Source organism: Macrobrachium nipponense, chromosome 37 (assembly GCF_015104395.2).
Source record: "Macrobrachium nipponense isolate FS-2020 chromosome 37, ASM1510439v2, whole genome shotgun sequence".
Lineage (NCBI taxonomy): Eukaryota > Metazoa > Arthropoda > Malacostraca > Decapoda > Palaemonidae > Macrobrachium > Macrobrachium nipponense.
In genome coordinates this window covers 9,062,216-9,074,566 of record NC_061097.1, presented here as the reverse complement: position 1 = coordinate 9,074,566, position 12,351 = coordinate 9,062,216, and positions in this window count along the sequence as shown.

Genomic DNA, 12,351 nt, shown 5'->3' with positions numbered 1-12,351 from the left:
GTATAAATAAAGGTTTTTTGCCACGAAGGAAAAAATGAAAAAGCGAGATAGCCGAAAGTACTCGGCTATCTCGCTTTTTCATTTTTCCTTCGTGGCAAATAACCTTTGTTTATTTATATACATATATATATATATATATATATACTATATATATATATGTATATATATATATATATATATATATATATATACACACATATAATTTTTGTGTGCATGTGGGTGTGTGGCTGTGTATGCCTGTATGACTTTTTTAAAAGGTGCACTTTCCTTCGGCGCAGGTACCATGCCTCTTTAAAGCGAGAATAACCATCAAAGTTTATGAAGTGAAATTAAGTGACGGGCGAAGCGTCGTGTCCGGACTATCTAGGGGAATAGACAATAGTAAATTCGGGATAAAATGGAGCATTCCGCAACGTATACGCCCTCTACAATTAAGTCCATGGAAAAGGGAAGAGGGCGGGCGGTGGAGTGAGCCATTCTCACTGATATATAGAGATAATCGTGAATGTTATCCTGCTGTCTGCATTTTGTATAACACCGGGGCTGGAATAGTAAATGCTATATTTAACCCCCCACTACGAAATTAATCTGCAATAATTTGCAATCAAATTCTGTTCAACAAAATGAATACAAAACGGACAATGAAAATATTTTCTTATAATGATGAATGCTTGAAAGACAATTTTTTTTTCTGAATAAATGGGGCTTCGTAAAAGAATAGGACTTGATACAATTTCGTTTTAATAAAATAAAATGAGTTATCAGAGAACCATTTTAAAAAGGAAGTTAATTTCAAGATAATTCTCTTTTGAAAATATGGCATTTTTAAGATTAGGACATCCCATAAATACTTCAACTTTTAGATATAAAAGACCGAGAACACAAAGAAATCTGAAATAAAATATTTCCTATTGAAAGTATTTAAAAGAATAAGCATTACTTCAAGAATGCAAGTTCATAATGAAAAGGATTCACAAAGAAAGTGAGTATCTCAAAAAGTTAGTTCATTATAAAAATGAAGATCTTCCAAACGGGTTCGAGGAAATTGTAAGAATTCTCATATTTTCCTCCAAATAAGAGAAATCCAGGAAATTGTTGCCTGCCTCGTTGAAGCCACTTGACAAAACAAGAACTCAATGAAACTCTGAATCCCCTGGTTGCAGAAACGTTTCATGAACCTATTATTGTTTCGTTCTTCTATTGATAAATATATGACCCATCAAACTATTTCCGTGCTTTGAACTAGGATAAAACGGAATGGGAGAATTGTTTATTGCCTTTCCCTACTTTTTAGTTCGTATTTTAGTAAAGGATTATACTATCTTTTACCCTACAAATTGTCCCGTTTACCTTTGAAAAAGCGTTCAAGAAATTGAAAATTTTTCTGTATTGAATGTTAAGACCTTTATTTTCTTTTTGATGTGAAGTTCATCTAGCCATTAATCATTAGCAAGAATGCTGAGGAATGATAGGAGCCATAGAGTGACAGATACTGTCAGTGATCACCATTATTACAAGCATGGTTTGCTTCAGCTTTTTTGTATTGATGTTTTCAGTTTTTGATTGACAGGATGTATCGAGAGACAAATAGAAAGCATTAATAGAGCTTTTTTTTTAATAGGAATCGTCATAAATTAGAGCTAATTAAATGTTCTGGAGATGAGCCTCTTGTGTATTACGCTCAGCAATTTTTGGAGGAAGGGAGCAGTATTAGTTTAACATACATGTATATGTTGGTGTTTCTACATTTCTGTGAAGATAAAAAAAACAATGAACAAACTCGGTTATTATCGGAGATGTTTAAGGTGTAAAAAAAAATAAATAAATAAAAAAAACGTATATCAGAATAGTAAAGTAGGCTCTGAGTCTGGGAATAGTCCATGGGCCAGCTGGCTGACTGGTATCATCTGGAGGTACTAAGAGCCAGTTTAACCAGACATCCAGTATGGTATCCCATCTCTAAAAATGCTTGCTGGACATTCGAACGTTGTAGCTTTTTTGTGTTAGAGGGATTTTAAGTTTTTGCAAGGTGTCGTATTGTAAAAATCACCAAATTTGCATTTAGTATTTAATCAAGTTATGTTTCTGCTGGCTCTCATTCGTGCCTCCAAGGAAGACAACTGGGTACTACACCTTCAAGGAATATGCAGCATGATTCCTTGGTGTTTTGCTTATGACAAGCAAAATTATGCCCGCTGCCTATCGATATACCATGCTCAAATGATAAAACACGAGGAAGATCATCCCGTGAGTTACCAACACCTTTTGGAAGGCAGATTCTCCATTCAGCTCAGTGAGAACAACACATTAATTTTGGACTTATCCCAGTCGACCAAACAGTGGAAGAGACTGTCAATCGTGACACGCAGACACCTGGTGGGACAAGAAGTTTTAGCTTGAAGCCAACGGCAGTATCAAAGTATTACCTGACTGCAGAACAACGAAGCACATGCATACGAAAATTGAGTGCTTTGGTTGATCATGGTCTTAACCATCCAGACCTAGTAACATCTCGCATTCAGAAGGATGAACGTGATGTCCAGTCTGTAATTTAAGTGCTGGAAATTAACTGGATCAACCCTTCCGAACTGATCAACCCTTTCGAACTGCCTTCCGATGAACTGATGAGCATATCATCTGGTATCACAGCACCCAAAAGTGTTGAAAGCGATCTCCTCACAGCTCAAGATCAGGGAGAGAAGGCATACCAGGAGTTTGCCGATTCAAGACTCAAAAAAGGCACTGCCTTCTATAACCCACTGCAAAAGTTGCAACTGAAGTCATTTGACAGTTTAAAAAAGAAAAAAAGCTAAATCAGGAAACAAAGAAACTGTCTTGAAAGCTGATTACCAACTGTTCTCTCGAATGCTGCTGATAGCAAGTAGCCGGAAAATGGACATGAAAGAAGTTCTCCAGCATCCTCTCGGACCTTTACCGTGGTCGTTGGCGAATTGTGATGGCTCTGCAAAAAAGACCAACAAGGCAGCCCTGGCACGTAATTTCGAAGCACGAGTGACTTCAGATAAACACATTGACTTACCTTCAGCTGCGATCATCGATGGCATGGGGATTATACACAAAATGCAAGGAGACAACATTACATTCTCAGAGTTGTCTGAATACCTTCTCGGAACTGTACTGCAAACATCAGCATCAAGTTCTCGAGTCGATGTAGTGTTTGACAGGTACAATGCTTCGCCGATGAAAACAGCTGAAAGGACAGAAAGAGGGGCAGACAGAGGAATGTCGTTCTCACAAATCCCTCCTGGCCACAAAATTCGATATTGGCGCCGCCTACTTGCATGCCCCGAGAGCAAAGCCAAACTGACTGACTTCTTTGGCACCGATTAGCAAGTGAATCAAGAAAGACGGGACCAACTTCAAGAAAAGGTGATTTTTGTAACTTTCGAGGAACGATGCTTCAAGATAACATCTAATGCAGTGTCAGAAGTTGATGAATTGGAATGCTTGCATGAAGAAGCTTACACACGATTGTTGTTACATGCTCACCACCTTGTGAGGACAGCCTTCGACAACACTCGCTCAGAGACAAGTACCAGAGTGCCGTCTGGCGACGCAGTTTGGTTCCTTTTCCAGATATACCACATCCACAAGATGGCCATGGTTGGTGCACACAAGACAGTGGTAAGCTTGAAGTACAATGGTTAACAGGCTCTCCTGCACCTCAAGTCATCTTAGAGCTCATCTCGTGCAAATGTGCGAAAATCTGTCAGCTTCCAAAGTGTCAGTGCATCGTCAGTGGACCCCCATGCACAGAAGTGTAAGCTGCAAACCTGTACAAACATGAAAAAAGTGACACATCTATGGACTCCATGACAATCTGAACAAGGATGACTCCTGAAAACAAAATACAAATTATGTACATGATACCGGAAATAAATTAAAAGATAATAACTTTTTAACAATCAATTGTTACAAATTCTCAAGTGAAAGGCCTATACTTTTACATACAACATGATTAATATTGAACAACAACAACAACAGCAACAACACTAACAACAATAAAGTGTACTGCAAATCATAATTTGGCCAAGTGTTCAGAGAAATACTATATTCAAACATAAGATCCATGGGCATCTTCAGTTACACAAATAACCTATTTAAAAAAAAAAGGTTTTTATATTATAGCAAAGATCTAGGTGACACAAAAGTCATAGTGCTTCATATGAGCTCTTCAATCATATAAATAGGTGTTACTGTAACGTAGTATCATTTCCAGAAAAGCCCACAAACCGAAACATTTTCAGCACAGGGTAGTCCTCTTTGATTTCGAATTTCACATAGAAAGCTACAAGATACAGATGTCCACCAAACTGTTCTGGAAAGTAGACATGATCAGCTTTCAGAAAATATCGGTCTCGTTTTGTACCTCTGATTGGTACCAATCGACAAAAAAATGGCCTCTGGCCCATGGACTAGAAGGGCTGATTGCACCTGGTGTGAGGCATTTCATCTCTCTCTCGAGGAGAGAGACCACACTTGCCTTACCGTAAATATTTTCAGACTTTGCAAAACCTATTTTGGAGACAGGGAAAGCTTGCATTCTATTCGAATTCAAATCCATACATCTGAATAACGAAAATTCCATTTACATGCGTGAATCAGCAAAGAAATGTAAATGAACCTATTTTTATTTGTCATCGGTGTAGTCTGGATGGTACTGAAGTAGTTGCTGCAATGACTTTTATCGTTGCTCTTCATGCTGTTTATTTTCTGCAGGACCAGACAACCCGAGATCATGGGATTTCCACCATTACTTGCCAGTTGTGAAAACCTTTCAATACTGACTTGTTTGCTGTTTCCGTGCTATTTTCGAGCAAAGTTGATGCATAAATTGATTAGAACTGCGATATGCTTTTTAAAAAGTATGGATGACACTTTTTTCCAAACTCTCTTTCAAAAGAAAATTGTATACAAATATGCAACATGTATCAATTAAAGCCAGGGATAACGGTAGTATATGAGTATAGTACTATCTTCATGCAAGGTCTCACTCAATAGACAAATGTATGCCTTAAATTAAGCGCATAATTTTTTTTTTTGCACATATAGGAAAACAAAATAATTGTTAGGAGAGGGTGGACAATAAGATGGAAGAAAGAGAATATGATCGGAGGTACAGTAAAATGAAGGTAAGTAGTTGCAGCTAGGCGCCAAAGGGACGCTGCAAAGAACCTTAAGTAATGCCTACATTGCAACGAAGGAGGTGCACTGTCGTCACTATACCCGTACAGAGTGCATAAATTTGTCATCAAAACTGTATCTTCCACATTTCATTTATTATTTTAGTACTGTACATAATACCTTTTTATAGCCTGAAACAACAGGCAGTAACGCCTGAAAGAGTTCCATGTTCCATGCTTTTAAAGTCGTCACGTTCAAAGTCCAAGATTAAAATCATCTTGATGGGAGTTGAAGTGCTGAGAAGTTCTTGGCCTCCTGTCTGTAGCCTGTAGTGCTAATTACAGGTCATATACCATCAATTTTACCATCTTGTATATTGTATGATTCATCCCATGAGTTATCGCAACTCTTTATAAATGACATTAAACATGCATTTTCAAGTACATAATTTAACAACTCGCAATGAAAATATTATTTATGCAGTACATATCGACATTGCGAGCAGGAATTAACAGGGACTGAGCACTATTACCAAGAGGTAGATGCCAATAAGGCTTAATATATTTCACAGTGTATTTCATTTGAAGAATATATTGTTGTTGACTTAGCGTTGCATTATGTTTAGATATATCTGACTAAAATGTATATGTCATACAAGCCGTAAATTGTGAAATGGGGAAGTTTTTCTTCGGCATTGTGACTGGTGGTAATGGCTATGAGACAGAATATAGCTGAAAGGCGTGGCTTGTGACGTCATAGATCAGCTCCACGCGTTTTGATTGGTCCTAACTTTTCCATATCCCTATACTCTCCCAGACTTATCAGAAAACCATTATCGTCAGTATTCCATGTTCAATTCAGTGTCACTGTGACACGACTTTGTCTCTTCATAAAATGAAAATGAAAAATATTCGTCTTTACTCTGATGCTGCTTTATTCAACGTAGAAAAAAATTATGATAAAAATGTCATTGACACAGTAATTAGAGAGTTCAGTTGAATGCTAATGTGAGGAATGAGCGCATTGATCCAAACAAAACAAGGTACAGTGGCCCACACAGTAAAAAAAAAAAGAGGATTTTTTTGTGCAAAGAAAACAAAATGTATTTGTTAGTTACACTTCTAGAACACTATTTTGCTTTCTATTTTAATTTTTTTAAGAACAGCTCAATAGGTTTGGGTAAAAACCTTAAAAACCTAAATATGTATTTATGAGTTTGTTGTACTAACGAAAGTAAAACGCTTTCGTTCATCAACGATTAAATACATTCATAATTCGCGACGCTTTCAAATGGAGAATATTATCCAAATGAAGCAGTCCATATTTTCGCTTGAACTATTAATTAGTTATGTATGGTAAGAAGAGTTAATGGGTCAACATATATGGTGCAACCTGAACCTCAGTTACGCACGAAAGTGTTGTACCTAATCTTACTATTAGGTATATAGGAATAAGTGAAAGGCTAACTCTGTTCTGAGTGGATAGAAGGCTATTTCAGACAAAACATGATCTTGAAAAGAATTGTATGAAACTGAAACATTCACAAATTTCAGAAGAAAGATTTCAAATTATTATTGTTGTGCATAACAGCCTCCTCGTCAGTCAAAGGAATAAAATCAAAATTCATGTTGATGCTTTATGCGTGAAACAAAACAAAATGAAGTTCTGCATCCTTTCACACAATGGTCAGAAGGAAGGTGCTTCCAGATTTCATGCAAAACTCAATCACTCCAGAGAGACTGAATTTCCTGGCACGCATGTTGCGAATATCCTTCCAGACCTTGATCGGAATGCAGCTGAAATGAAGTGGAATACTGAAAAAGAATATGAAGATCTCTCTCTCTCTCTCTCTCTCTCTCTCTCTCAATTCTCCACGATGAGTAATTTATTTTAAGAAAAAGTTCCTCATTTTATTTCAGCAATTGCAGACATTTTATGTTTAGTCAACGGCGTTCACATGGCAATGTTTTCGTTATTTTGGAGACATATCGTTCTATAATACTGTCATGACATGCAAGAGCATATAAAAATATATGCTGTTACGACCTTATTTACGGCCGAAATTTCAAGGGTTCTTATCTTAACTCAGAATTTGCGGTCAGTAAAAATGTAACACAGCAACTTAGGAACAAAAGAACAAACACCTCAACAAAAGTTATAATATTTATTTATACAAAAGAAAAGGTAATGGATGGTAAATATAATAGTCTTAAATGAATATATAAATCAACGGAAAACCAACCTTAAGATCTTTAAAAGATCACCTATAGCTAAACTAAACCCTAAACCAAGAAATAGGAAATTTTAAACTAAGAAATAAGGAAGCAAGTGAGAAAAAAAGGAGAAACTTAATAATACTCCTACCCAACACATGCAAACATAATCACACTTAAAATTTAATTTAATAACCAGGATATATGTTATTAAGAATAATTATAATAATCTAGAAATTTTCAGTTAATAAACAATAAAAAATGAAAATTAATAACGTTACAAATTCAAAATAAATAATAACCTTACAAATTCAAAATAAAGAATAACCACGAGAGGCTTGTCAGAACATCTCATCAGGCCATCAGGCCATATAAGGGACGTGCAAATCTACAGGTACACAGCGATCCACGATCGTCTTAATAGTTATAAAAACATCTCATACCTGTAGATAGCCGCCCAACATGTCTCCACGAGTTCCAAGAATTTTTTCACCATTAGAGCGACCATGTGGTCACTTCCAGTACTTTTCTCAGAGGGAATTCGATGTATTTTTGCTCAAAATAGGGGAGCATTTTCTTACGGGTAGGAGTTAGGGACTCAAATTAAATGGTATAACTAGAGTATAATTTTATTAGATTAATATTCCTTTACAAGCGAATATCTTAACTTAATATAATGTAAGTAAGAATTTTATAATCTCAAGTGACTCCAGTTTCACCTATTCCAAAAATGCCTTCGTCTAACTTAGCGCCACATAGATTCAAGACTACCAACAAAAAAATGAGCATCCGTGTATTGTTATTGAGAAGTACAAAACGATTCTGTTGCTTGTTAAAAGTTCAAGCGACAAACGTTAATTATTTTAGTTTGTTAGATTATAAATAAAGTGGTACAGTTACGTGATTTTTCTTCGTCTAAATCCTGGCAAATTGACAACTCTGACTGCAACGTGCCCAAGGAATGTAAAATATACCAACAAAAATATAAGAATTTCGTGTTAACATGGAAAAATATTCAATGATTATTAGGCAATTTAAAGGCATAAGAGACAAACTTTTATTATCTTTTTATTTTAGCTTGTTAGATAACTTTCGAAGTGATGCATTGACGGCGGATTCCTTCTATGAGAAGCGAGTAATTTGGCAATTTCAAGAGCACTGTCTTCAAGGAGGGAAAACAACTTTTTGCTTGAAGTAGAGAATGATAATATATTGTAGTTCACGAAGTTTAAAACCTAAAGGAATGCTGCACTTATGTCAATATCTCTTTAGCTCGTCCTGACAGCAGCGTCTTATAGGTACAGATTTGTGGCTGTTCATAATATTATGTTAAGGTCTGCTGTGGTGACCGGACGCAGTTTACTGACCATGAAAGTAATATAGTATAAAATTTTATCAAAAACATAAATGGCATAAAACTGAAATTTAGTTTTGACGTATTAAATATACATGAAATTGCTAACAGTTTTATACTTTAAATCGAAGCATAAGATAAATGCCGAATTTTTTAAGGATAAATCTCTCTCATTTTTGTGGTTTTCTCCTATCCACAGCTTAATAACTTGTACTTGGGTATAATGATATCAATTTAAATAAGCTGATACAGTGACATGCGTTTTGGTACGTAAATCAACAGACCCAATATTGCCTAAAATAAAACTATACTTCAGTCACATACTAAATCATCAAGATAGCGCATGAGGTGAAAGTAATCCTTTAGTTTATAATTAGGAAAATGCCTCGTAGAACGCTCAGTAAATGAATAATGCTACTTATCTAGAAATATGAATTGATTTTTATTATCTCAGCAAAATCGACTGCGTAAATACCGTAGTAGTATAAAATGTTCAAGTTCTGAGGATATTCGTCCAACCCAGGCATCCCTCATTCAGTAAAGAAAGCAAAACTTGTGACATTTTTCTGTTTTTCATATTTGAAAATGCAATGTATTTCGACTTTTAATTGATCGTCTACAACCTTAGCATGACCGGCTCTTCCTCCATCATCTCCATTTGTTTAACACTTGAATTTTCTTTCCATTTTCAATTACTCTCCTTTCACCTTCATTTCCTTCTCAGAATTCATCTCAGGTCTTGTATTACTTGACTAGGCGTTGGGATCTTCTTAGCTAGTCGATAGGGTTGGCTGGAGTATAATAGGTGGGGTGGAGGGAGAGGGTGGTTTGGCTAAGCTTCGCTGGTGTATCCCCCTTGTGTTTCTAGTACCATTATTGTTATGATTTTGTCATTATTTTTCTATATCATTCAACATATAGATTCAGCAAAACGAATAATGTTTCTTGCTGTTCAATAAATAGTAATGATAGATGGATAGATAGATAGAAAATGCAATGAGTATTTCACGAATCTCTCTTCTCTCTCTCTCTCTTCTCTCCTCGTCTCTCTCAAAAAAAAAAAAAAAAAAAAAACCTCTTCTCTCGCTCCTATCTCTCTCTCTCTCTCTCTCTCTTCTCCTCTCTCTCGTCAGATACCTCTTCAACCTTCAGCAAAGTTATTCCATCAACACTCAGTTGTTACTTTTGACCAGGTAACCCGTCAGATCAATCATTTTGTGCCAGGAGATTCGAAAGCAATTTAGCATTGTTATAACTGCTTGTAAGCAGCATCCACACAGTCACCCACATATTCTCCATATCCACTACTCTCATAAGAGACCTATAAACATCGACCACATCCACTCTTAAACGGCATAGCCATAACCCACCTCATCTACACAAACACACATACAAACTGTCTCCTATGCGACATATCCACATCTACCACATCCACATCCTCACCCACATAACTATACCGACTGTATCCATATCCTCACCCATATCCACCACCTTTCCTATGTGACATATTCACAGCAGCATCACATCCAAATCCTCACCCACAGCCACCCCTTAATCACATCCACAGCCTCACCCACATACCAGAATCCACCCCTTAACCACATATCTACACCCACCACATCTACACACCTATCCACATGTCCTCAGTCTTTTCTATGTTACATATCCACATCTACCGCATCCACATTCTCACCCACATATCTATACCCACTGTATCAACATCCTCACCCACATACCCCAAATTCACTCATATCAACATCCTCGCCCACATATCCATATCAATCCCTTATTTAAAAAAAAAAATAAGGGATTGATATTGATCAAAAAAATCCTGGAATTACCCAAGCTATGTTGACTAATTTTTCTCTGTTTTCAACGGTGTCGTATTGCAAACCAATTTCAAAATATTGTAACTTCGCACTCATTCATTATTGGAAGTTCAATAAAGGTCATCTTATCCTCTTAGAAGGAAAGACTATTTCGTCCCCTGTGCAATTCCTAAGGCTCTATATAACTTTACTATTTTGACGAATTTTCCGTTGCTTGCAATATTAACGTATTGCCCTTATTATCAGCATGTTGCACACTGCACCTTCATCTGCGACATTGCAGTAATTGTGGATATTTGATTTTTCTATATAATAATCTTCTGAGAAAGTAGATCTGTAATAAAATGATAGCATGTCATTTCATGACCTTTTGTAAGACAATGAAAGGGTTCTAAATATCGCATTTGTCCATATGCCTTAATTAAGTTTCATATACATGAAGCTAAACTGTAATGGCCAGGTGATTATAGGAAGGTACCATGTGTTCAAAGCCTCCTTTCAAAGACAGGCGTGAGAACTAGCTAGATTAGATATTATTACAAGCTTTCACTCATTATTTAAGATGATATTTTGTTTTTAGAATGATTTATTCCATATCATGAATGATTTATTCCCAGCTGGGAATAAATCATTCATAAAATGGAACGTTCACGAAATTCATCACCAAGAGCGAAAAATGCATGGCACATCGTAGACGATATGAAGATGTAACGCCGTATTTTGAAGTTCTCAGCATTAGATAATTGAAGAAAAGATAATTTACTTTTACTTTAGATTTCTGAACTTACTACAGATTAGTTGAAATGATGAAATTTCTTTAATTCACCTGATTTAAAAGCTGTATAGATTGTCGGTCCCGACAACCTTTCTGTTATTGTTCGTAGACAAACGATCATGGCAGTTTCCCCAGACCAAATACATGCAGGAAAGAAATTCCTATCTTTAACAGTTTTTATTTTTTGGGGAGTGGTGGAAGGGTGGGGTGGGGGAGAATCCTAAGAATCCTGCGAAAAAAAGCATATAAGTACAAGGAATGACGTATCATTAGTTACATGCTAAAAATCCCTTAAGATTAACATACTCTTTTGTTATTATGAAGATATATTTCCAATATTCATAATAAACAGGTCAGATACAGATTCTTCTTCAACTCATCTGATGAAACTGCTGTATTTTCACAGCAGTATTCTGTGATTGCCAAATATCTTAGAACCATTATACAATGTATTAGGTGGGAAGGACTCTAACTATAATGAGAATATGAATTTGCACAGCGCGGTTGGAATGTTGCATATAATGACGGCAACACTTATTGGAATAATTTGTCCTATTTTACACAAATTGCATCAAATTTAAAATATTTCCATCTTGAAAGTATCTATAACTCGATATCTGTTTTGTTCTGAAAGAATTCATTGATATTATTGACGGCAAACTTCCTTTTTATTCTCCATAATTACTAAGAATTCCCGCTCATTAATTCGACTTTATGTAGAGGATTAAGGCATAAATGCTGTGATTATAGGAGCGTAATGGTATAAAGCAGCAATTCTATGCAATTTCGACTACAATAGTATATATTCGTCATTGACGGGCCTATAAGCTGCTTTGTATCCAGTTCGAAAGCAAGATCCATTTGGCTTACAAACAAATTCTTAGGCTACATAGCTTTGTTTTCCGGAGAATCTTAGTCTGATTGCAGCATTGCCTTATTGCAATGAAATTGCGATGCATTGTACTTTCGTAGTCATGTTAATTATCTGGTCTGAAGGAAAAGTTAGCTTTTTCAACGAAAAGATCATTAGTCTAT